At 40.4% G+C, this 27,107-nt stretch overlaps 1 protein-coding gene and 1 long non-coding RNA gene across 4 annotated transcripts in view; one reads left to right on the forward strand and one right to left on the reverse strand.

Moving 5' to 3' along the window:
- LSAMP (limbic system associated membrane protein) overlaps nucleotides 1-27,107 on the reverse strand; it is a 1,403,176-nt gene that overhangs the window by 108,044 nt on the left and 1,268,025 nt on the right. The window lies entirely within an intron of this gene.
- Nucleotides 365-26,345, forward strand: LOC309368672. Its single transcript, XR_014167853.1, has 3 exons — nucleotides 365-541; nucleotides 24,321-24,785; nucleotides 25,986-26,345. It is a non-coding gene; the product is annotated as an uncharacterized lncRNA (long non-coding RNA).

A 27,107-nucleotide genomic window follows, 5' to 3' on the forward strand; every position in this document is an offset into this window, starting at 1 on the left:
TATTGGCGAGGCCGAGAAGGGGGTCTTGCTGTCTGCTAATGAGGCAATTTGGCTTCACCCCCCAGAGGCACACTCCAGTGTCTCTTCAGACAGATGGATGCAAACGACAAAAAAAAGGCAAGTTCCAGTGCTGGCCCTTTCAAGTTGACCTGCTTTCCTTGGGAAGGGGAAACTAACAAGATTTGTTACAGGAGGCGTTTGCAAGGACGGGAGTATCAACATGACCATTAATATGCTATGTCACACAGTAGAAAGTATTTGCTGACATGCCTAGTCATGGAAGCATGGAATTTATTCACCCCAGCTCTTTACAACATTGAAAGCAGTGAATACAGAACATTCTGCTCTTGACAACTGATGGACAGACAGCCTTTTGCAGTAGATTTGTCAGTCTTAGTATCAGGTGTTTTTTGGGTGTCTCTTTCCCCACAACGACAGCAGAAATTGCCTGGGTTGGGATTTCACTCACTTTTCTCAGCGAAGAAGTGCTGCCTTGAGTTGGGCAGAAGTGGATGACAGCAGCTAGGAATACATTGCAGAGGTAGGTACCACTGTTTCTGCACATAAACATGATTTATGTAGTGGAGAGCTTTGCATCTGCCCAGAGGAAACTGGTGTCTCATCTACTAACATTATTGATGCACTAATTTAATAATAAGACTGCACTCGGCATGAACACACACAAAGCAAATCCATGGTGACAGAGAGAGAACTAACACACATAAAACCCATCTTGAAGCAGACTTATCTCTTCACAGGGCAGCTATATACAGTGGTACCTCGGGTTACAGACGATTTAAGTTACAGACTCTGCTAACCCAGAAATAGTACCTTGGGTTAAGAACTTTGCTTCAGGATGAGAACAGAAATTGTGCTGCGGCGCGGCAGCAGTGGGAGGCCCCATTAGCTAAAGTGGTATCTCAGGTTAAGAACAGTTTCAGGTTAAGAACGGACCTCCGGAATGAATTAAGTTATTAGCCTGAGGTACCACTGTATATGCTTACTTAAAAAGAATGTTGCCTCACTGAAGTAAGATACAGCACCCATCAAACCATGAGTTATAATTCAACATTAATGCAGCTCTCCATATTAATAATTTGAATGCAGTAATTGTTATAATGTGTAAGGAGGTGATTCAGACACAAAATACATCCCCTTGGGCATCCAATTGCATATCTGTTCACCTGAACTCCTTGTTCTCTGAATATTTCAGACATGCCTCATTTTATGCACCATCCTATTAGATGTGGTGGCAGTCACAAACATCAAGCACTTAAGGAACCTGCAACATTTCTCATCAATGCGGGCTGGTCTCATGCTAGCTGCCTCCTACCCTCAACTGTAGATAGGAAACTGGTCATGCCTATTAAAGCTTGAGCTACAATATATCACAGAGGAATCATAAAAGTATAGAAAGCTGGCATAAATTACCCCTATTCCAAATTCTGTTCAGGAGTGGGGATACTGCCATAGGAATCTGCAGAGGGGAAACAAGTCTTTAAAAGAGAGTTTGACTTACACCACCCTTTCTGCCAGTAGAAATTCTGCCAGGTTCCAAGGTCATGAGATCAAGCTGGATAGAGTTAGAATCCACTGTAAGTTCCCCTGGCCCACTCCTAGTCCTGCTACTCCTCTGAAACATCCTGCCACCAGGGCTTATGCCAGCCTAAGATTCACAAGTCTTAGCTCAGCCAGCTGAGCCCTGGCTGACCCTGGCTGAAAGAGTTATGCCAGCATATCTCTGGCTGAGCTGGAGATCTGCAGCTCATCTGGTAGTTCTTTGGTTTGGATTGCTCCTTCGGTCTCTAAGGTTGCAATTCTATGTGCAGCTCCTTCTGACTAACGTTGATTGAATACTGTGAGATTTATTTATTTTTATGTGGTTATTTATAAAATGTAGTTATTTACTTATGCAGCTCTCATATCAGGCCAGTGTACGTCAAAATAAAAACACAAAAAGCAGTACAAGGCAATCATTAAAATGGCTGTCTAGTCTTTTTTTTAAAAAAAAATCAACAACAATAACTTCTGTATAAACATGCATAGGATTGTGCCACAGGGTGCCACAATTCCGTTTTTCTTTCCATTTTGCTCCAGCAGATTAACATGGCTAGAACATAATGAAAAAAATGTAATTTTAAGAACTCAAAATACTTAAAAAATGAAATGAGGAATACAAGGGAAGAAGGGCTGAGTAATTAATTATAGCTCTGTAGCCATAGAGCCATAAAGATACAATCAAATGATATGAAACAGAATAGGTGTTTATATGAAGGGAGTTGAATAACAGTCAAAGAGCTGAACACAGAAAAATAGCAAAATAATGGATGGGCCTTCTGCTGCCCCCCCCACCCCCACCCTATGCTCATTCCTGTTCCAAGTCCCACAGTCTCTTCTGGAAGTTTAACCTTTGACTGAAGACATACAGTTTGAACAGAAACCATTCAGTAAGGTTGGCATACTGATACACACTATTGTGCCAGATACGTCCCTGGTGTATCTGTGGCTTAGCTAATGGAGCTGCAAAAGAAGCTGATGAAACCCAGTGACCTTACTAGCATTTCCGGGGACAGGGTTTTTTGTGTGCTTTATCATAAGGAAGGTGGTGGTGGTGGGGATAGTTAGATACATTTTTGGCAGCAGGTACACTCACTTCAGGATTCTTTCCATTCATTCAGCTTTTTTTCAACAAACAAACCAAACTCCAATGTTGCAGCATTCTTTTTAAAATGGCTTAAATCTAAGTTTTATTTTTTAAAAAGAAATTCCAGATTGTAACCTAGAATAAAAGAGATTGTCAGACATTTTCTAGCTTTACTGTGATTTATTTTGGAAGGCAGGGACATTCAAAGCACAAGATGCTTACACATGCATAAATCCTATCTACTGGGCACCCTTTCTGTGTGCCTAACTCTATCTTAAACAAGGCTAAATAAGAAGTGCAAGGCGGAAGTGTGCATCAGCTCTGTATGTGGCCAAACACACAGAGGCAAATTGGGGTCTTTTACTCCCAAGTAAAAATGTGATGTCATTAACCCACCCCACCCCCCCATTGGATCAGCATCTCCACAAATTCTTGTGTCAATTTGTTTGGGAAGGCTTGGGCAGAATGCCTTTGAAAGGTTCCCCTCTGGGAGTGGGTCCACCTCCTTCTCATTACCACGTCTGCTGCTCATTTCCTTGCCCTCTGCCTTAGGGCCTAGTTCACACAATCACCATGGAAAGTGGGAAATATTGTTTCTTCATCTCATTCCATTCATTGTTTGTATAGGGAAGGTGAACGAGAAGCAGTGGCAAAAAGGAAGGACACCAGGGCCAGGAAGTCCAGGGATCATTGTTGGGCCCTTCACAGCGTGCAGTTCTCAGCAAGTGCCTGCTGATGATGATCCCTGATACTGACCCTGCCTATCACCATTGAACGAATACTGACAAATCCTAGGGGAAATGGGAATGTCCTCCCAAATTACTTCAGCCACAAGGGGTAGGAGGTTGGGTGGATGATAGTTATCTCCCACAACCAAACCCCAGGACAAAAACATCCCTCCCACAACCTTAGCTTAGAGAGGACGCTCCTCTCCATATCTCCACCTCCACCCAAAATCTGTAATTTTCCACAAAAAGGAGACTTAATTTGAGCCAAATGGCAACATGGCTGTCATCCCAGAAATTGATTTCACACCAGGGCTTAGTTATGTGCAAAGATGAGCAGAGTGTTTTGAATGCTATTAATTACAAAAGCCCACATGCATGCAGACATATGCATTCCCACTTAAATGATCTCAGGCAGGTATGAATTTGAACACCTATCATTGTATTAATTCAGCATAGCTGGGAAATAATGAAAAGTACATGGGGAGTTTGATATAAAAGCAGTGTCGATTCAGCACAGTGACAGTAATAAGATTCGGACTCTTTAAATTTCCCAAGCCATTTCTGCTGCTAAAGAGGTATACCCATGAAGTATAGCATCACCCATTACTTGGGACAGAACTAGCCAGATGTCAGATTGGCCTAAAGGCAGAATGAACTGCACCAATTTGCATCCGTTGAGGAGCAGGTTCATTTTATGAGGCTTTCTTTGAAATCCCAGAGGGCTCATCTACATCCCCCTGTGTGCCTGTGTAGCTGCATGAAAACAGATACATCTATCTATGAATACACACAGACTGCATGGACATATGGTTTATGGAAACATTATGGGATATGGAATCTGTGATAATGGAAGGAAATACATTATCTGGTTAAAAGATTATATACAGTTGCAAACTAAGTAGTTGCAACAGGAGTGGAGCACAGGCTCTCTGGGGGGGAGATACCATAGAGTTCACCATTCACTCACCAACAGTTATTTTCCTTTGACTGATATGTTTAAGTGCGCAATTTGATTCTCCAGGATTTCCTTCTCACACGGTTTTGCAGAACTTCTCAGCATACAACACCATCTACTATTCTAGACCTGGATTGCAAACCTATGCAGCAGGGGGAAGCAGCCACTAATAATCTGGTCATGAGGTGCTGGGAGTGGGGAGCTGTGCATTTCATGAAGGAACTCTTAATTTAAGCAGTGGCAGAGAGAGGTTTTGAAAGCTTTTGCTGCTGTCAGTCACCCAGCAGCAGAGGCAACCTTCACCTTAATATATGGAAAATAAGTTTCCTCATGCTGCAATGACTCTGGGCTCCTGTCTCTTGAAATGGCCAGCTGCATGGTCAGGTAGGTAGGAAATGTTGCTGAAGGTCTACTTTCACCAATGATCTGACAGAGGGAAGAGAACAGCTGAGCTGAGCAGGGATGCAGTTTAAAGAGTGGGCAATGCCTGCCCACTGCGCCCATTTCAGATCACATATAACTCTTTCTCAGAGGCACCTTTTCTCTTCTCTTGAAGAAGACCAGCACCAGGGTCTGAGGGTGACCTTTAGCAAAAGGCCCCTATGCTGGTGAGCCTCACTGGGCTTACCTGGGGAGTGACTAGAATGCTCCAATGACTGCCATGCATACTGACATATGCAGCTTCCCAAGGGTACGAGTACCAATGCCTGATGCCCCCTGATAATTATGAGCTTTTTAAAAAAGTAACCACCAACAACAGCCTTAAAATACAATGTGTTTGGGGGTATTTAATTTTGAATATATCTAGATGTCGGCCTTTGGGTCTTGTTTCGTCTCCTTTTTATTGTCTTGTGCTTTTTACTGTAATTGTGTGGTGTGTTTGGGGTATTTTGTGTGGGGAGGGGGAGGTGGTTGCTTTGGTCTATTTTTACCAGCTGTAAATTATTGTGGTATTTTATTTTATTTGTATATCTTCTTGGGAGAGTTAAATAATTAAATATATTTTAAAAATTAAACAAATGAAGGACACAATGTCTTTAATTTGCCCAACAACTGCCATCATTCCTCATTATTGACCATGCTGGCTGAAGCTGATGGGAGTCCAACAACGTGGGCACCACGTTGACTACACCTGGTTTACATTGACTGAAAGCCACTCCTCATAATTTGAAAATGATGTCTTTCCCATACAGGGGACTTTCAATAATGGAACCTAGGACCTTCTGTATGCCGAGGATCTTCTTCGTTACTGAGCTGTGGGTCTGCTGGGAGACTGTTTTAAATGTCCCATCTATGTGGTTGAGAGCCAATTACATTGGCCTTTCTGGCCTTATTTTTGCGCATAGTGATTAGAGGTATAGCTCAATGAACTGCAGCAAGTGGGACAGAACTATTCATACCCCCCAAGTTTCTTACTTTGCACTGGAAAAAAATGAAGAAGGGGTCATGCCATTTAATAGAGGGCATATATTTCCTTATCTTCACTTTGCACAAAAAAATGTCTCTCACATTTAATATATTCTCACAGTGTAAAGTTAATAACCACCATGGCAGTGTGAGGGAATTTATGATGGTCTTTCCCCCTTTGTGAGTTCAGTTTAAGAGGACCAAGCACAATAGAATGTTTGACCTCATTGCAAAGTTATTGTCCATCAGTGCTTGGAGAGTGCTCCCTTAGTTCCATGTCTTGGTGGTGCAAACTCTCATTCAGTATAATGGAGAAGTCTGCTGGCTGATCAGGTTTGCAGGATAGACAAGGTAACAATGGAGCACTAATTTGCAGAGACCCTAAAGGTGGCCTCAGTGTAGATTTAGGAGTTACATAGATCTGTCATGGACACACGGCTTATGTTTACATGTAGAAGCCCAGTTTCTTCTGAAAATGATGACACATATATGTAGGGTTTCTCATGTGTCAGTCTTAACTTTCTGCATCAGAGGAGCTGCTCTGTAATGCCCTCTTCGAAGCCAGTGGAGTGTCATTGTCTATGAACTGGTGAAATGCACAGTATGAAACTCTCATCTTGTATCTATGGAGAAAATCTGGGTTGATACCACTGTTCAAACTTGGACTCAATGTGTAGCCTTGAGATCCTCTCCAACCTTAAGTCAATGCTATCCATCTGTAAACTGAGAATAACAATAGCTTATGTCCCTGGATTGTTTCAAGAATGCATTAATCACCTTTGTGACAACTCTATGAATAGTAAGGGTTTTTAAATGCTCCTCAAACCTCCATACAGTATTAGAATTCCAGCCATGGGAGCTAAGAGCTATCCTTGGGATCTCCAAGTGCAACAGTTGATGTAAAGAAACCTGCTTGCATTAGATTTGACTTTATTTCTATATTTATATTGGAAAGGGTGTTCCATTGGTTTTTTTAAAAAAAAATTAAAAAGACATGCCTTCAGAGTGTCCTGGATTTAAAATAACACATGCTCTTGAAAGGGTTTGATATTGGCCAAATTATAATAATGAGATTCTTTATTGTTTTAGACTTTTCATGCAGATATTTAGAGTGGTTGTCGCAACAAACTTTGCAAACTACAATTTCTGCAGTGTCATATGCAATAACTAATCAGTTATTGCATTTTATTGTTTTGTTAACTTGTATTTTGTTATCTGAAAGCTGCCTTGTGAATGTTTGTTAAAGTGAAAGGTTGAATGCATATATCTTGCACAAGAAAGCTTAAGCAAATGAATAAAAGCATGTACATGTTTGGACAAACAGCAAATATTTACGATCAGAATATAAACTTAGAATTTGGAGCAAGACTCCTACCGATCTTTAATTATAGCCAACTCGTGCCCTGTGAAGAAGCTGCTGCAGATACTTGCATTGATTTGTACACCTTTTCTACAGATTGCCCCTGCTTTGAAGTAAATTATGCATGAGATTAGCTCAAAATGTGCTCTTCAGGAAATGTTGATCCTCCATCATTCATCGTATAATCATCCTTACAGCCCTTTTGCTACTAATAGGTTACACTGGTTAAAATACTCTCATTAATAAGTATGCATGAGATTAGCTCAAAATATGCTCTTCAGGAAATGCTGATCCTCTATCATTCGTTTCATGATCATCCTTACAGCCCCTTTGCCATGAAAATGTTATGCTTATTAATAATGTTGACCCTTCTTTGTTTATGCAATAGCTGTATTGACAACATCAAAAGGCATTGGTTGGTGTTTTGTTTTTTTCATTTCTTAACATTGCAAGGAAAACTTGCTGGAGTTCGATGCTTCATTTTCTGCGACTGACAACAGTTGCAGAATATGCTTGTTTAGGTGCCTTGATATAACCCTATTTTAGAAGGTATTTAGCATCCATCATGTTAGCACCAAACAATGGGAAACACAAAGAAAAAAAGCAGGAATCTTTTATCAGATCCAACCCTGGCAGAATGTGAAAGATGTCATTAACCCACCCGAAGGATAGCTCTGTGAAGCTTGGAAAGTTGAATAGGGACACCAGTAGGACTATATCTAATAAATGCACCACGTAATCTATTTTAAAACAGTGTTTGAGGTGAGAAAATTGTTTGTCTACATATGCATCCTATCTCCTTTGTACCTAGGAACTGGTACAATGAACAGCTATGTGTCTATGCAGGTACAATCAAAATTATTTGGTTGCAGGCAGTGAATGCAAAGGGATGAAATAAAATGGAACAGCTCCTCTGATAGAATTGTTTGCTTGGACCTGGATGACATTATTATTCTAAGGTTTTCAACATCAAGGTGCAAATATCAATGCAGAGAATGGCACAACCTATCAGGCTTCTAAAGTATGATTTAAATCAGTTGGGATCTGTTTTCTCCAAGGCTGGATGTATTTTAAATTTCCAAGCCAACAGGACAGGCCATTTTACATGTTCAAAACACTTTCATGTGTGAATTAATGTGCAGCCTACATATGAATTGGCTCTAGGTTTTTGCACGCAAGGTAGGAACAGTCTTATGTTCACTGTTTTAGTTTAGAGGTTCTCTTTGCTCCCAGACCACAACAAAATGGAAAGGGTTTTGGTTCCTGTCAAGCTTTGACTTAACCAATTAGCCAAAAGTCCTGTTTTCACTGTGAGAACTAGTTATTACTAATAGCTGTCATTATGCTAGCTATTATGGATTACTAATTTTTACCTTTTCAGATGATGATAACACACCGAGAAGGTATTTAAAACTGGTAGTAACCGCTAGTTAAATGCCCCTTTCAATATGTTATTTTAATCTTAGAAAAAAAATCAGTTCAACTTTTTATATAGGGTAAGGTTCTGGGTCACTCCAATACTCAACACATTGCACTCCCAGCTAATCGAAAAGAGGATCTAGAAGTCTAGGACAGCCAACTATAAACCACAAAAAGAAAAAAACCTTGTAATCTTCTCCTGTGAAATGTGATATCCATGAATTATACTATGAATCTGAAAATCAGTTTACTTGGAAACAAACTTTTTGCTGTTTCTACAGCTACAGAACTATAAAATGAAACTAGCAGGGCTCCTGCTGAAAAGGAAGGAGACACTTAGGGAAAAAAAACAATGTTAATTAGCACCTTTGCACACAGGGGAAAAACAGAACAATTTTCTTTAAATCTGTATCCACCTTTAGAACCATTAAACAATTTCTTTTTTTCAAGCCATCATCATTAAATTTGTCTATCCTCTTCTAAATCCATCTCAATCAGTGCTGGCAATTTCCTCTAAATTAATACACCAAACCACCCCCCTGCTGAGCAAAACAGCTTTGCTTTGCAGATAGGCCTCACTGTAGAATGTATAAAGACGGTGTCAGACTCAGCCCTGTCTTTATTGTGAGTGTGATGGAGAACTGCATTAGTCTGAACAAAAGCATTTCAAGGCATCTCAGAAATACCCCGGGTGTACAGCCTGGGCAAACAAGCTGTATCCTCCCTTTCAAGCTCCAGTTACCCCACACCTAGTGGTGGGCTGATGCCATACCCAGATTCCACTGTGGTTCTCTTCTCTCTGGCAGGGAAGAGGGGAGGTGACTGTCCTGAGAAGGCAGGAGGACATGGATGTGACCCTTGACTCTTGTTTATTAATTAATTTATATATTATTTTATGCCAATTACCACTTAATACCAAAATAGGCTTCCTTCGTGTGTGTTGCCTTACTAAATCAGGGCTTCTGTAATACATTTTGATAGACCACAAACCATCCCCATTTGTGTGCTGAACCATTCAAAACTTACAAGAGGTTTCTTGACAGTCTTAATGAGTTTCTCTGTGACTTCCTTTACCACATCCTTCATTAGACAACTGTCTAATGTGCAGTGTGTTAAATCCTTTGAGATCAAATGACATTGGGTTTCTTTTTTTTTATATACTCACAAATGCTGATTGAAGTATCGGTTTTCCAAACACCAAGACTCATATTTGCTAAACAAGAGCATCTCAAATATAGACAGGGATAGGAGAAGAACAACTAATGGCACAATTCTCCTTGAACACAGGTAGTTAAGGTCATGGTAAACATATATCTTTTGTTCTTCAGCAAATCAATCTCTGGATCATTTTATTTATTGTTTTTCAAGTCTCACTATTTATTCAGTTCGGAATATTAGGGAGTTGGCTTTATTCACAGTACCTACTAGCCTTGATGCTGATGTTCTGTCTCCACAGTTGGAGGCAATAATGCTTCTGAATGCCAGTTGCTGGAAACCACAGGAAAGGGGTGGTGATGCTTTTGTGCTTGGGTCCTGCTGGCAGGATTCCCAGAGGCATCTGGTTGGCCACTGTGAGCACAGGATGCTGGATGTGATCCAAAAGGCTCTTCCAACAGAGCCAGTGTGATGTCGTGGTTAAGAGCAGTGGACTTGTAAACTGGTGAACTGGGTTCACTTCCCCGCTCCTCCACATGCAGCTGCTGGGTGACCTGGGGCTAGTCACACTTCTCTGAAGTCTCTCAGCCTCACTCACCTCACAGAGTGTTTGTTGTGGGGGAGTAAGTGAAATGAGAATGTTAACCGCTTTGAGACTCCATTGGGTAGTCAAATCTAAATACTTCTTCTTCATATGTTATAAGATATGCCAATGCCAATACATGATGCTAACTGTCTTAGAGCTCAGGTGAAAAGAGCCCGGTATGTACTTCCCAAACTGCAGCCTGCCTAAACGTCTGTCTCCTGCTCTTCTTCTCCTCAAATCCATTTTTACTGAAAACAATTATTCATCTGTGAGTGTCACGGTAAATCTGCGCACCTCAACGTATGGCGAAAGGCAGTTTGGGATGACACAGTTTTCAAAGCAAGAGTTATTCACTGCTCTTGGTCTTACCGTAGGAAAAGGCCTGCTCTGCGCAGTGGTCAGCTTGATTCCTGAGCTCAGCAGTCAGCAGGACGATTCGCTTCTGATTTACAGCTTCCCTGGGCTGCCAGCTCATAATAGAATGAGGACTAATATGCAGGCGATGGCTGAAGGATGGCAGCAGATATTACAGGCTATTTGCAGCAAACTTGTAATGTGTTTTTGGTGACACATTCCCACCAGGGGGTGCATCAGCATATTGTGTATCAGCTGGAGGCTGCAGCATATATTCCAGGTTTTTGAGGTGACAATGGAATGAATGACCACATGGAGGTCTGAAGCTGAATGAAGCGGTTTGTTTTCTAACCAAGTAATTAAGGCTGCCACTGCAGCTTTTAAATCTGAATGCAGTGATGTATTGCTTTAATTCTAACACCGTTAAAGAACATGAGGGTATTACACGGTTCTGGTGTGCAGTGCTTCCTCACCTACCAGAATTCAAACTCAAGCCAGTGGCAGCTGGTAAGGTAGAAGGCAGGGAGCCCACTGTTAGTTTGAGCCACTGCCAAGGACAGAGATAACTAACTCTAGTTTTTGAGCTATCATATTCCCTGCAGAGTTCTACAATGGCAACACTGAGACCAAGGAGAAGACAGCTGACATGCTGTGCTACCTCCTGAACTGGTCGTGAGAAATTGGGTGGGTGCGAGCTGGCTGAGAGCAGATTGAGATTGGTGGAGTGGTGCCCCATTCACCTTGATGGACCAGCCTCAACTGGCTCAAGAGATGCAGACATACACCCATACTTCCACCCGACCTCTTCTGATTTGTATTTCAGGTTTTGTGCAGATATAAAGCTCTTTATATGGGTAAAGCTATCACCATTCTGATTTAACCCTCCACTTGTGACATGACCACTGCTCCACTGTCTTATCATACAATTTAGCTGGCTAGCCCTTTAAGGGAGCTCTGCAATGAACAAGATGGTAAGTACCCACAAAATGGTCTCAGAGATTCTTCTTTATACAGCTGATACCATCCTGCTACCTTCTATCACTTTAAACATTCTTATGAAGTGGTTTGGAATTGGAGACTGGGGCAAAACTGGTGGTGTGCAGTTCAAACTGGAGCTCAGTAGCAGAGGAGAATGGATAAGGTGGAACTCAGGCGAATTTTCCTGGTTGTTGTATGTGACAATGGAGTTTGTGAGGGGATGAGATCCTGATCTAACTTCTATTATTATATATTTCCTCTCTCCCACATTCACTTGGGGTTCTAACTGAGATGATAGATATTCAAAGCACAGAATAGTGGTACACACACTGTCCTAATCTAGGCAAAACTGGATTAATGGTGGTTGGCAGGTCCTTAAGCTTTGAAAGAATGGGTTCCTTAGTCACTGATGGCATCTGACCATTTTACATCACTTTGGCTAACTGCTTTTGGGACATTCATGGATCCATCATTGTACTCAATTTACTTGCAGGTTTAATTGTCACCTGGTAAGAAAAGTGACCTCTTTATTCAGATTCAGACCTGACCATGCTCTGGCAGCCATGTTCTGGATTCAGACCACCCTGGTGGTTCTTTCTGATACACCTCCTGGTGGAAATGTGCCACCAAAAAAAAAATCATGCAAGTGCTCAAGGTTGCTTTGTATTGTTTCTTCTGCAAGAAGGTTCATAAACTACAGTCTGTTCTGTACACTAGATTTTTCTTTTCTCTTGGGGATATCTAAGAATCTAACATTAATTTGTCTGAACATATGACCAGACCTTCATATACCTTCCCAGTTTTGTGAAAATGTGTTCTAAAGCACTAGTGTATATATCTGGATAATGTTTTCTTCAAAATTGTATACTATACTGGATTTTCTTTCCATACAGAATCTCTATTCTTTTTATGGCCTGCTGAGATTCCAACTTCTCTTTGAATCTGTATTTGTTACCTTTTCTTGTCCAATACTTGTCACTTGTCACCCATTTATCAAGTAAGTGATGCTCATTTTCTCAGGCATGCAATAGGGCAAGAAAATCTTGCAAGTGAGGAAAGAAAATATAGCTATTTTTATAGTCAAATTTCTTAACCATTAAAAAGAATAAATGTCTTATCTGCTGGCCCAGATTTTAAATGCAAGGGGGGAGGGGAATGGATGCACCAAAGTTACTGGTGACACTTGTCAGAGAAAGTTTACAGACTGCATGCTGCACGCTGAACTATTGTTAAAACCTGTAGGCAAGGTGACTATTAAAAGGAATTGTTCTGCTTCAAAGGTCTCCAGGAAGAATGCCATCTCCTTTGGTGTTCTATCTCTCCAGCAGCTTTCGATGTCATGGTGAGGCTTTGATTTAACACTCTCTTAATTCTCACATTGTGCCTCACTCAACTTTGAAAAAACTTTCAGGATTTCTTTTCTCAGCACTAGACTCTTCTTTCAGACACCGAAACACAATTTTCATTGTATTTATTCACAATGCCATCACTGGTCTATGTTGTGGCCCTTCCAATGACATGCCACCTAGATAATTTCCCTTTTCACAAGATAATTTCGTAAGGCTGTGAAATCCCTCCATCTTGAATATTTTATATGGAATGCCCCCAAGTGATCTCAGTCTTCCAGGACAATCAGGTATCCAAAGCATGCTAAGATGTTTACTTAATTGTGTTTGGATGCATGGTAACTTCATGTTTGCAGCTGATATTAAGTTATAACTAGTGTAATTCATGGGGTGGGATATAAAAAGAAATTGCCTCTGGAGCCTGGCTGAGGGGCAGAAATTCCCTTGAAATTTTTCATGGGAGATGTTGTACTCACTTTGATTGAGTTTATGAAGAGGATTTTCTCCACCCCCTGTTCTGTAGTTTTAAAAAATAGTTACAGCTTTCATTGGTTTCGGAACACAGGAAGTTGTATTATACTGATTCCATCTAGCTCAGTACTGTGTACACTGACTGGCAGCTGCTCTCTGTGTTTCAGACATGCCAAATATGTGATCTGATACTGAGCTTTGGCCCCGTCACATTGTCTTTTCCTTTTATAAAAGCATCGTGAATTCTCAAACCCAGCTGGTGTCCTTTCCCCCTGCCTTTCTATACAATTAAAAAGGGACCCTTGCGGCTCTCCATAATTTCCTAGTGAGCCCTCTGTTTCCTGGAGTGCCCATAAAAAAAACAAAACCTTTCCCTCCAGAAAGCACTGTTGCCGTGTTTAGCCCTTGTACCCCTCTGCTCAGTCATGGATTGCTCACCCCTGGCTTGAAAGCAGGAGAGAGAGAAAATGAGCAATGCTCTTCCACTTTCCAAAGGCTTGCCATATTCTGGGCAAAGTGGCTCTTTCTCCTGCTACTTTACTTGGGTCTGAGCAACCAAGTGGCTGTGACCCTTTTGGCCATAGGAAAACACAAACCACTACATAAGAATGGTACCACAGGGGCTAGTTGGAAGGCTGCTGCTTGAAGCACTTATAAATGCAAATAGGGAGATTATAGGGTTTCCACTTGCATACAGAATATCTACAGAATATGCCTGGGTTTCCCGAGGCATCTGTATGAAAAACCAGTTCATCTTCAACAACAGCCCTGCCACATCCTACACCTTCACCCTCCTCTCCATCACGCCCTTCTCTCTTCACCAGTTGCAAGTGTCTGGGAATTTGCCAAGTCACTTCACAGCGAGCTCTTGAAACCTGCACAGTATTATTTGTGCCATATGCATTATATCCAGTTGATGAGCTCAAAGAGAATCGAAGAAGTGGGTGAATGGCTAAGGCACAAGTCAGCAAATTAAAGTTATGAGTTAGATGCAAGATGTGCTGCTTTAGAATACCATGGAGTATGATTTCCATTTTACAGATGAATAAATATGATGGTGTGTCAAAGGCAAAGATGGGAATAAAACTCAGGAGTCATTACTCATATAGTCTAGTGGTTTGACAAAGGCCACCCTGATTTCAGGTTCTAACAATAGCTCATTATAAACACATCTTTTTATAAAGTCCTCTGAGATCCTGATATGAAAAGAGCAAAGGTGGGTTTTAGAATATGAAGCAAACACTTTCTGCATTGTTCATCTAATCACACATTATTGACTTTATGCTCTTTATATTATTGGCTTATTTGTGAGCAGTATCTTTTACTTTTTAATGTTAATGAAGAGCCTAGAAACCTATAAAGGTAAAGGTAAAGGTACCCCTGCCCATACGGGCCAGTCTTGACAGACTCTAGGGTTGTGCGCTCATCTCACTCTAAAGGCCGGGAGCCAGCGCTGTCCGCAGACACTTCCGGGTCACGTGGCCAGTGTGACAAACTGCATCTGGCAAGCCAGCGCAGCACACAGAACGCTGTTTACCTTCCCACTAGTAAGCGGTCCCTATTTATCTACTTGCACCCGAGGGTGCTTTCGAACTGCTAGGTTAGCAGGCGCTGGGACCGAGCGACGGGAGCGCACTCCGCCGCGGGGATTCGAACTGCCGACCTTTCAATCAGCAAGTCCTAGGCACTGAGGCTTTAGCCCATAGCGCCACACATTTACAGAACACTTCTGGACCCTCTAAATATAATGATAAGCAGTGCAATAATATGCACGCTTACTCAGAAGTAAGCCTTATTGACTTCAATGTGACTCACTCCCAGGTAAGATGAATATGGATTGCAGCCTTACTCTGCCACTAGTTTCAGTTGGTCAAGATGATAAGGGGCATATGTATCATTAAGGTCAGGGAAGTACTCTGTCCTGAAAGCTTGCTCTTGTGCCATTCCTTTCATTCTCAAATAACACATCACCTTGTTCGTGAAAACAGGCCACTCACATTAATTGAAAAGGGGGGAGGGATGGGTGGTCAGTTGCACTATACAAATAAGTTGTGGGCAGTTCTTCAGATGATGCTGAAAAAGAATGAGATGTCTTCTTCTCACAGGCAAATCTATAAACTTCTGTAACAATAGCAGAACATTCATAAAGTTAAGATAACCATGATGTTCTTTTAGTGGAAAAAGAAAAGAAATACTCCACTTGAAAAGGTCTAGTATTCAGCCCAACTTTCTTTGCAGCATACAGCTGCTCTATTTCTTTGCCTGTTTTATTTGGCCTTGTTTCAATAGCACAGGAAGAACATCAGCAGGAGCTTAAATTATATGTGCTGCAAAAGTTTTGCAAAATAATATCTTCTGTTCTTTGGAGTAAATTATTTTGGGTTAGCTTCAGCAACATTAATGTTATAATCTTATATAAAGGTAATTCATTTCCCCATCACTTTCCTTGCTGCAAAAGTCCAATTTTAGGGGGGAAGAGGGTTTGTTGCATAAGAGTGCCCAGCTGTGGACCCTGAAATTGCTGGTATATGATTGAATCCCACCTGCAAATCCAGGCACTATTGGACTGAGTTAAAATGACTGATTGAGTGCAAGCTCATGACTTTCTGCATACTCTGAAGAGCTTGAAAAATACAAAAGCCATAAAACGAAATATGAAAATATAAAACCTAAAACATTTTTTTCTATCAATGGTCTTATCTGACTTCTTGAATGCTTCTTTCATGGAACCCGGTTTAAAGTAACTTATATCACCACTTTAAAAATGTCATGAATTTTCTACCAGATATCCCAACTCTAAACACATATGCATAGAAAGAAGTCACAAATATTTGTTAATCACTTTGGAATAAATGAAATGAAATGAACGAACAAATAACAGATTATTTCAAGAGACTGTTCTTATAAACATCTCTGTGCTTCCAATCACAAAGTTTCAGGTGGAAATATGTGACAATGTTTTTTCTAATACTACTTAATAACTGTAATGGAAACTATATGTAGAATATTACTTTCGTCTGAAGCAGACATGATGGTGATGAAGTACTAAATAATAGTAATGGAGGCACCTCCATTTGGGTCAAAAGAAGAGAGGGAAACAAGGCAATAGTGCAAGAGAAAGAAATGCAAGTTTTCAGAACTGCACAGGAATAAGTCTGTCATGGCTCTGTACACTTTTGAAGTCTTCACTTAACAATCTCTGGGTGGCAGCACCAGGGTGATTTATTTCTGTAAAGTATACTCTAGGGTGAAGGATAAAGCAGTTGCTATTCAGAAGATGGAGGGGGAGAGAGGCTTTTACGAACTGTTGAAACTCTTTCCTCAAGAAAAGTGACTTCAGCGTTCCTCTCCAACCTTTTTGCATAACAACCAGGGGCTGGAGAGAGAATTAAATTCAGTTCACATTTGAAGATGAACCAACACAAGCCATACTTTCCAAAACAATATGCAAACTGAAACACAGGGGGGTTTTTTTGGGGAAAAAATGCACTTCTCTGAATTTTGTAAAGTGCTTTTCCAGCCAAGTAATGCATCCAAAATTAATATGTTATGGTAAAGTGTGCATTAAAATGCATATATTAGTGAAAAGAGCATGGAAAATACATCATAACAGGGAAATTCACAAAAAATGTGTACATAATAGAAGAATCTCACACTAAAATCCTGATGAATTTTCAGGAGGAATTCTAAAATTAATAATAATTGCAAACTGGTGTTGAAAAAAATGACAAGTGGGGTGTCACAGTGTTTTGTCCTGAGCATGGTGTTATTCAACATCTTTATAAATGACTTTGATGAAGGAATAGAGGGGGCACCCATCAAATTTGTAGATATCAAGCTGGGAGAGGTAGCTAATATCTCAGAGGATAGAATCAGAATTCAAGACAACAATAACAGATTGGAGAAATGGGCCAAATTAACAAAATAAATTTCAGTAGGGACAAGTGTAAGTTTCTACACTTAGGCAGAAATAATTAGGTATACAAATATAGGATGGCTTGACAGCGGTACATGTAAAAAGCATTTAGGGGATTTAGTAGATGGTTCAGGGCCACAGTACCTCAAGGACCACTTCTCTCCATATGAACTGACCTGGACCCTGCAATCATCATCTTAGGCTCTTCTTCATGTGCCCCCTTCATGAGAGATCTGGAGGGTGGCAACAGGAGAACAGGCCTTTCCTCTAGAACCAGAACTTTGAACTTTAACTATCTTCTAGAAGTGGGTGGGATGTTTTTAATGTATTTATTTTCCCTCTTGGTTTTAATGTATCTATGTGCATGCACAGGGGAAGGGGGGCTGTCTGTTTGTATGCAAGACATTTCGGGTTGCCTTGGACAAGATAAAGCGACTAACAAATTCAGTACATAAATAAATGAACCACAAGCTTAACATGAGTGATACAGTGTGCTGCTGAAGCTATTCTAGGCTGCATCAGCAGAACTATAATGTCTAGATCAAGGAAAGTAATAGTACCACTTGGTCAGCCCCAACCTGCAGTACTTGTGTCCAGATATGGGCATCACAGTTTAAGAAGGATATTGAGAAGCTGGAAAGGGTGCAGAGGGCAACCAAGATGAAAAACCAAGCCTTATGGTGAACATTTGAGGGAGTGGGTAGATTTCACTTAAAGAAAAGCAGACAGACGTTTTATGATAGTTGTTTTCAAATATCACATGGGTACTGGAGCAAGTGTTTTCTGTTGCCCAGAGGGTAAGACCCAAACCAATGGATTCAAATTATAAGAAGAAGATGCTAACTAAACATTTGGAAGATCTTTTGGACACTAAAAGCTGTTCGACAGTGGACCATACTACAGTTTACAAATTACAGTTTAAAAAGGAAAGGAAAACACTGGAAATTATCAGAGAAACCGCCAAAATTTCATTCAAAGAAAAGTTCAAGGTGAATTTGAAGGCTCATACAATGGCATTATTTACTTCCAGAGAAAACACACCCAAACCAGCCAATTGTTTTATTCTGTAAAGGCAGCACACTGAGTGTATGAAATAATGTGGACAGGAGGAAGGTGCTTTAACAAACATACTTCAGTATCCCCCTTCATTCAGCCTCTCCTGCTTTTTGTGTTGTTCTGGGAGGGCCCCCTCTGGAGTTCCAGGTGGGGGCATCAACATCCTTTTCTCTGATTGCTTAGCAACAGGGATTAAGTGTCCTGAGCAATGGTGCTACATGCCGAGTGTCAAAGCATTATAGAGCTATATCTGTGCTTCCTTCTCTAACTTCCTTCAGAAAAGTCCTATTGACTTACTTTTTTAAAACAAATGAAAGCTAAGTGCCTGTGGCCCTCAGAAGTCTTGCCCCCCCCCATTGTACCCCTTCTACTGCATGGTGAGACAATATTTCTTTCTTTTTTAAAAAAATAAATTTTTATTGGTTTTAACAACATAAAGAGTTACAACATAACCAAGAAAAGACAAAGAAAAGACAATAGAAAAAACATACAAAGAAACATAAACGACTTCCCCAAACCTTCCCCTCGCTGCACCCTTATTTTTGAGATAACTTTTAGCAATCCTTCTTTCAATTTTACTAAAACAATTTTCTTTAAATTTTCCTGAATTAAAACTTTTAAAACTATAAATCTCTGATTTCATAACCCTGGACATCTTAACAATATTTCTAGTGAACTTTCCATTATGATTCCAAGATAAATTTTGTGGCAGTGCTTGAATAGCAGGGAAAAGAAGGACCCAGAAGCTTCTACCATGTAGTTTTAGCAGAGTATTGGCGAGTGCATTATTCACCCCTTTTCTATGCAACACTCCCCTCATGCCTCCCTCACACTCATCACTCTAGGAGGGCAGTTGGGTCTCTGTCTCTCTATTGCTCTGTTTACTCAGCCTGTCTGCCTATTTCACTTTCCTGGCAATGCTTGAATTGCAGAGGGGTCCTGCCCCCTTTATAAAGGTAACGGGAGGATCTGATTTAGCTAAAATGGGGAGACGTCATTGGTCGGACTTATAGATTTGGGTAAACTCCCCTCCCTATCCTTTTCAGCTGCTTTTTCCTGGATGCTCAAAGCTAATTTTCTCTTAGTTATTACACCTAATTTATTAAAAATACACCATCATCATGTTTGTTGTATCATTTTGTTATTGTTGCATGGAGTAAATTGGTAAGAATGCTGTAGTATGTGATTCTAGCTGTTTGCTACTTTTATTTTATTTTACGCAGAAAAGTCAATAATCTTCAGAAAAAATAAATAATTTTCATCGAAGGCACTAGTCCTGTTGACCCTTTGGCTTTCTGGAATAATGGCTTTATATGTTAGTTATCTTATAATCATAGTATATAGCTGGATACTGCCTTTCATCTGTTCCATGGCAATGAATGGTAACAATTCACAAAAAACTATCCATCTACATTGCCATCTACATGCTATGAATTCTCATAGCTGTTTACTCAAGAGAATGAAGGTCAGCCACTGAATTGTTTTCTGTTTAGTCAATATTTTCCCATGTGTTTCTGCTGCCCTGTTTTTTGGAGAGATTTGTCTCATTGAAAACCAAATCCTTACATCAGGATGTCAGCCATGAGCCTAGCTTGCAATAACTAGACGTGTTCATTTCCTTGGCTTGGAACTTATATTATCATTCTCAGCCTTCTTAAAGCCCACAAGATCTTATTAAGAAAACACTGAGGGACATAGGAAGCAGTATGAATGGACAATGAGTGTTCTCATGAAAGTTGGACAAACATTGCAAAGCGATGTCTCAATTTTTTGAGCAACTGTGGTTGCTTTTCAATCCATTTTCTAAACTCCTCCCATAAATTTTCTTGGAATGTTTCTTAGCATGAATGTTCATGGGAACTTTTTTTTTTAAGTATTGCAGTATTTTGGCAAGTATGCACACATAAAGTTTATATACGTGTGAGTCTATTCTCAAACTGGGAGAATGCAATGCTCATTCAAACAGGAACTCAATGGTAACCATGGGACTTATCCCGACCAGCCAAAACTCAGCCAAAAAGTAACACACCATAAGTTAAAGGTGTGAAACAATTTAAATAAAAAGCAAATTGCAGAAATGTATGCACTATCCCCAAACCAGAGATGCAAATTTTCTATATGTATACTATAAGTCTTTTGATGATGATTAGAATTCAAGACGATGGATATCATCATTAGATGCTTTAGCCACTTTCTCAGGCTCAGGTGATACTGCAGAGATTTCAAGCTGTGCATTTCCATCATGCCTTTTCTTCACTACCATTTTGTACATGATGGTACAGGTGCCAGAGATCAGTGCCAGAAGCAATGAGAATTGTTCTTGCAGAAGGTTACTGTTTAAAGAAATACAGGCATTATGCATGTAGTTTGGCTGCAGACTTCCATCTGGCATCTGGTTGGTCACTGTAAGAACAGTATGCTGGACCAGATAGGACTTTGGCCTGACCCAGCAAGACCAATGTTGTTATATGGAATTCGCAGAACAATAGACGAGAGCTGGAGCAGTCCTATACTATTGGAATCAAAGTCTTACCTGGGTTCTCTTCTATTGCCATAATTCTGCTTTCTGAATACTGCACCTCTTTTTCACTTTCAGTATACAACATATGATTTCAACCAAGTCTACAAACGCCAACCAATTCCTTGAAAAAACATTTCAGTAACACTTTTCCAATTTAGAGATGGGAGGACTGTAGATAATCAGGGCTAAGATTCAGAGAACAGGCAAAAAACAATTAAAAGACAGGTCTGATCTGTACCAGCAGATACCCCAATATTTGTGGGATGTGAAATGAGGGATAGAGATAGGACTGAAAGTGCTATAAGTCTCCCACTAAGAATACAGAATATTGCTGTTGGGTACTCCAAGTCACAGAATTTAAGCAAGTCATCAGATATTTAAAGAAGAGCTGGTGAATGTGCAAAGGTGTTAATTTCAGGAAATGAATATGAAACATACAAGAGCACAGGAACCTGCCTTGTATAAGCTAACACAATTTATGTATCTAGCTCTGAGGGCAGCTGCTAACCAGGGTTTCACTGGCTCCTTCTCACCAGAGAAGTTAGAGACCGAACTGGGGTCTTCTACATGCCTTGTGAAATCCATCAGTATATAAACTGACGCTTGCTATCAGCAACTCTGACAGGTGTTGCTGCTCAAAGATGTTAGGTATATTTCATAAATTGTTATTGCTCAACTTTTTCTATTTTGACTGGAATTGGGGACAAATTGTGGCGATAAATAATATAACCATTTCTCCCCCCCCCCTTTGGAAAGGGTAGAAATACAAAACTAGAAAATCCAGATGATCTCATAATTGGTTATTGATGAGTGCCCAGGGCAGTTGTGACTGTTTTCACTGATAGAAAACTGTCTTATAGCATATGATGCCAACATTGATCTACTTTAATAACACAGAGGAACATTCTTCCAACACAAGACCCAGGTAGAAAGACGTGATCACCCAGCAAACACAGAGTATGGGCGGCACTTGAACTACCTGGATGAAAGAATAATGCAAACCTGATTCACTTCAGTTCCATAAGACGCTGAGCTGAAATTCTAATACCCAGCCATACACAATACATATATTTTTTTTTCTTGAGACCATATGCCAGCATCCTAGAATGGTATGATTTCAAGTCCAGTTGAGTCTTTTGTTTATAAGAAGAAAATTGCAAAGAAAACTAAGCAGATTCCATACATGATGGGGAGCTTCTGAAGTCGTGGAGAGCCAGGAGTCATCAGGAACTCAATGTCTCAAAGCCTATTTCTTCATGCTCCTCTGAAGAACTTAATGGAAGGTGTTGGCCTCTTTCTTCTTTCCTCACAGTATTTCATCTTGTAGCTCCTTTTATTTTTCACTTTGAGCATTCATGTCTCTCCTTAACTTTGTGTGCTTATTTCTCAGTCTCTGAAGACTGCTTCACATATTCCATTTTCTTAAGGCTAAATGCAAAACATTTCACATGTTCCCGTTATTACAAATGACAGATACAAGTGTTTCCAGCTCAGGAATCATTTGGATAAAACATTAAGATGTCAGGATTGGCCTGCCCTGTGAACACAGTGGGAAAGCATGTGATTCCTTCATTGTGGCATGTGAAGCTGCTTTGAGGGTTGTCCCCCATCTAAGCAGAAACACTGGTTATGCATTTCTTTCAGTATAAACATCAAAAGTATAGAAAGAACAATCCTTTCCTAGAAAACGTGTGTGTAGGGCATAGATATTTGGGAAAGAGGTTGAGCAATCATCTAGCTTCAAAAAGTACCTGGGAAGCAGTTCTAAGGTTTATGGTCTTTGGGACTGTGAGCACTGATTTGTCCATGGCATCCGAATACATACCTCTAGAATCAAGGACCTGTCAACATCTCCCATAGTAGATATATATACAAAGCATAATACTGTATTTTTAGTGGAAAGTCCATTTAGCCTCCTTTTTCGTTCTGGGATGACTGCAGTGGCCACCAATTAGTTTCTGGGCTCAATTCACTGTGCTGGTTTTGCTGTATAAAGCTTTAATGTAGCTCAGGACCCCAATACCTCAGGGACTGTCTCTCCACATAAACCAATCTGGCACTCATCATTTAAGGCTCTCCTGTGTGCCATATCTGAGGGAGATGTGCAGAGTGGCGACATGAGAATGGGCCTTTTCAGTGGTGGCACCCTACTTGTGCAATGCTATCCCCAGGGAAGAACACCTTAGTTCTTAACTGAGAGGGTGACAATTTAATTGTGCCTATAGCCTCTTTTTGTCCTCATCCTTTTAAGTGGCATGGGTAAGATTTGTTCCTTTTATATGCATTTTTGGATGCGCACGTCAAGTCTTGTTTTTATTCCTGTTTTAATATTTGGTTTTAATGTTCTTTGCTAATTTTGTTTGTATAATGCAAATCATTTTAAGTCACTTCAATGTAAAAAGTGACAAATTTATTATTATTATTATTATTATTATTATTATTAATATTTTTATTATCATTTTGCAAGTTAGTAAAACCTTATTTTACTTGTTAGCTTTAACTGTCTCTGGAGTTTTGAATACTTATTCTTGCCGCATTCTCTAGTTTTCTACACTTTGCTAGATGCCTTGGGGTCTTTGGAGGGCAGGTGGCAAGCATGCACACATTTTAATAACTCAATCAATAGCAAGAAGAATGCTTAGCAGACTTCTTCTGACTTTGCCTTGAATTAGAAGCAACTCTCAGGAGCGTGACTTTAACAGCCATACTGGTGGTTTGAGTTCAGATCCCTCAGCATGGCTGGCCAGCAACAGAGAAGGTTGTAGCAACTTGGTAGATTCCACAGATTTTGATTTTTACTGATGTAGGCTAAAGAAAAATGAAAATCAGTTTTCTCTCCCCTTCCCCTTTTGTGCTGATCCATATCTCATTCTTCCTCAGACAGTCCTTTCTTTTTCCTCCCCCATCATCTGTTTCTCTCCCCACCCTGTGCCCTTTATTTTCCTCTGCATTTTGCTCTCTGCTTTCTTTATGATGCTCTAGTTAATGGCTGGATCTATATTGTGTTTTCTGCCTTTCTCTTTTCCCTCACTTATCTCTTCCTGTCATTCTATTTTTATGTGACTCAGTCTTGTCATCCCCTGTCTATTTCACTGATGCTGCTTTAAAAAAATAAAATAATCACATCCTCCCTTTGCTGCTTAGCTGGCTGCCACTTAATTCTCCTGTCTTTACCTCACACGTCGAGTTCCTCATTATCGCCTCTCACTGTCTCAGCCTATCATTTGCAGTTGAGGTTATTGTTGTTATTAACCACTCCTGGGTGGGGAAAAACGGTCAAAATATGGGAATTAAAAAAATGGCAGTGGCTCAGTAGTCAGGGAAGGGGCATTGACATCTCACTGCAGCCTAGACCAGGGTAAGGACATTTTCAGCTGTGCTGAAAGGATATAAATTGATGGCACCCTTGTTAAATTCCTCACAGGCACAGTGTGGGAGATTCTCAGTGCTGCAGATGCTGCAGATCAAGCCTAACTTTAGAGGAACACGTCTCCCTCAGCTTCCTGACACCTTTGGTCTGGCAGAAATTTCCTTTCAATTAATGAACTCACAGAAGAATCACATCAGAATGAGAGGAATCCTGAACACAGGAGGCAGCAGAATGGCAGCTTCCAGCATGGATACCAAGAGAACAATTTTAGACACAAGTGGAATGATAGTTCAAAATGTGAAAACGTCTGAAAACATAAGGAATGATGATGTCACAACTTCCAAATGGGTGTACAGGTGGATGTCAGTGGGGTTTCTTTACTAGTCTTCAGCACTGGTTTCCGGGAAAAGACACGTCTCTTTGAAATGGAAATAGAAGCTCTTGCTTTAAGTACAAAAAGGGATCAATGTGCAATTCCAGATGAGTAGGGGAAGGCAGAAACGCTGTCAACGAGAAAGGGTATGTGTGTTCTGATTCTGGCAAGTAGGCTCCAATTAATGGTATCACTGTCTGTACTGTATCAGTTCAGGCCCTAGCTATGTGCCTAAATATTGCAAGTGACTCTGGGATATTTGGTCTTCCTTGGTCTGTTGGCACTACAAAAATGTGGGAAGCCAGTACATCAGTGCATCAGTATTTAATTTCCTGTTTCCCCAGATTACCCCAACAATTACATCAGGCTTCATGGTTGACGCCATTGGCAGCCAGAATACTTTTAGGTTAGTGTATTTTTGAGTTTCCCTATAATTGTTCTCTGCCTTGAGCCTCACATTATTGTCTCTTCCCCTTAATAACATCATACGCTAATGTATATATGTCAGTAGTGGATTTGGGCTGTGTGATAGTACCAACTCTCCACCAACCCTCCTCTACGTGGTATCTGAAGAAGTGTGCATGCACAACTTCCAAATGGGCTCATACCAAGAACTAACTTAGTTGGTCTTTAAGGTGCTACTGGAAGGATTTTTTTTTGTTTTGACTATGGCAGACCAACACGGCTACCTATCTGTATCATTAACAGGAGTTATTTCATGGAATAGGAGCCCACTATTTGCATTTTCCAGGGAAAAAAGTGAAGGTGTTCTTGTTTTCACAAGCTTCTCAGCTGGATGGGCAGAGGGGGGAACCTCTTTGCCTGGGGTGTTCTTTGTTCTTAGATCTATCTTTAATTGGAGGTGGGGTTTTTTTTTACAGTTTTAAACCCTGTTTTTAACTGTTTTTATTGTATGAATGTAAATTGCCTTGAAAAGTGTTGAATACTTAATATATGCTTATGAATAATAATTCATGACCATGATGGCAACAGCAACAACAGCCATTAGCATATCTAATGGAGAAAAACCTTCCACTAAAAGTTTGCACAGGATCTCAATCTCTCTAGTCATCCTATAGACATGGACCCTTTGTTATCCACCAACACCTTTTTCTCTTCTTTATCACATAGGGGAAACCCCTTCCAGGGACAATTTGACCTACAACAAAAATCACATTAAGTCTCAGTGTTCAGTCTTTGGAGAACTGCATTTCATGGGCTGAGCCTGGAGGAGGACTTATTTATGGGACACTCAGACACGAAAGTTAACAGGAACCTAGACTGTTTTCTTCCTGTTAGAAGAGATTTATTTATTAAAAAATATTTTTATATTACCCTTTCCATAGATCTCAAGGTGGCCTACCACAACAAAACACAGCTTAAGAAAAACCCGCATGCAAACACGATAAGTAAAAACACATCACATTGGATAAATATACTGCAATACTACTATAACTACAGTAGACAAGCTGCCTGTCAAGTCTTGGTAGCAGGAGCCTACAAAAATCTTGCTGAATAAATGCCTCAAAAACTCAGTAGAATTGGTGCCTGCTTTATTTCACAGGGAATATGATTCCAAAGGCTAGGTAGTGCAACAGAAAAAGTTTTCCTCCTCGCATCAAATGTACTTCAGCAGGCTTTGGACAACCAGAAAGGCCTACTTCAAAGATCTTGACAGCTAGGCAGCTCTATATAGGCAAAGGTGTTTCTTCAGGTAATGAGGTCCCAAGTTGTTTGGAACTTTGCAAGTCAACCAGAAAACTTTAAACTTGGTCTGGTAGTAAATTGGCAGCTGGTGATGCTCTTTCAGCAATGGTCATGCATGATCATGGTTGACTGCTCCAGCAACCTAACCTCTACATTTTGCACAAGTTGCAGCTTTCAGGACACATTACAGTAGTCAAGTGGTGAGGTTGCCAACGTGTGAATCACTGTGGTCAAGATATTGCAGTTCATGGCAGTAGGCTATGTGGTAGTGCATCACAGCAGAATTTATTTATTTATTTGTTTCTGGAACATGCACCCTGCACCTTACTTGTTCCCAATGTAGCTTTATCAAGTCATATGGGAGAACAGCAACCTTGTGATGACTTCATTGTTATTTACATAATGCAGCAACCTGGGTAGGAACTCTGCCTCAGGAAAGGCAGGATATAAATGTAATTTCAGCTTCCCATGGTATGCTGAAGCTAAGGTGGTCTGTGCAGGGACAGACTTTGGTAATATGGCACTCTTAGAAAGAACAAATTTTGCTTCCCCCCATATTTCTTATTTTCACAATAATTCCTTTTGATTCCGTTGCTTTTTGTGGATCTTCTCAGTAGGTACTAGTTGTTGTTAGCCCCCTTGACTCGGCGTCCTGTGCAGGGCAACCACCCACACCATCCGAAATCAGACACTGGTTTGTGTTTGGACAGTGACTGGATGGGTAACCGCCTGGGGATCACATGTATGATAATGAAATCGAT

This window comes from Podarcis melisellensis (genome assembly GCF_964234715.1).
Source record: "Podarcis melisellensis genome assembly, chromosome: 4".
Taxonomy (NCBI): Eukaryota; Metazoa; Chordata; class Lepidosauria; order Squamata; family Lacertidae; genus Podarcis; species Podarcis melisellensis.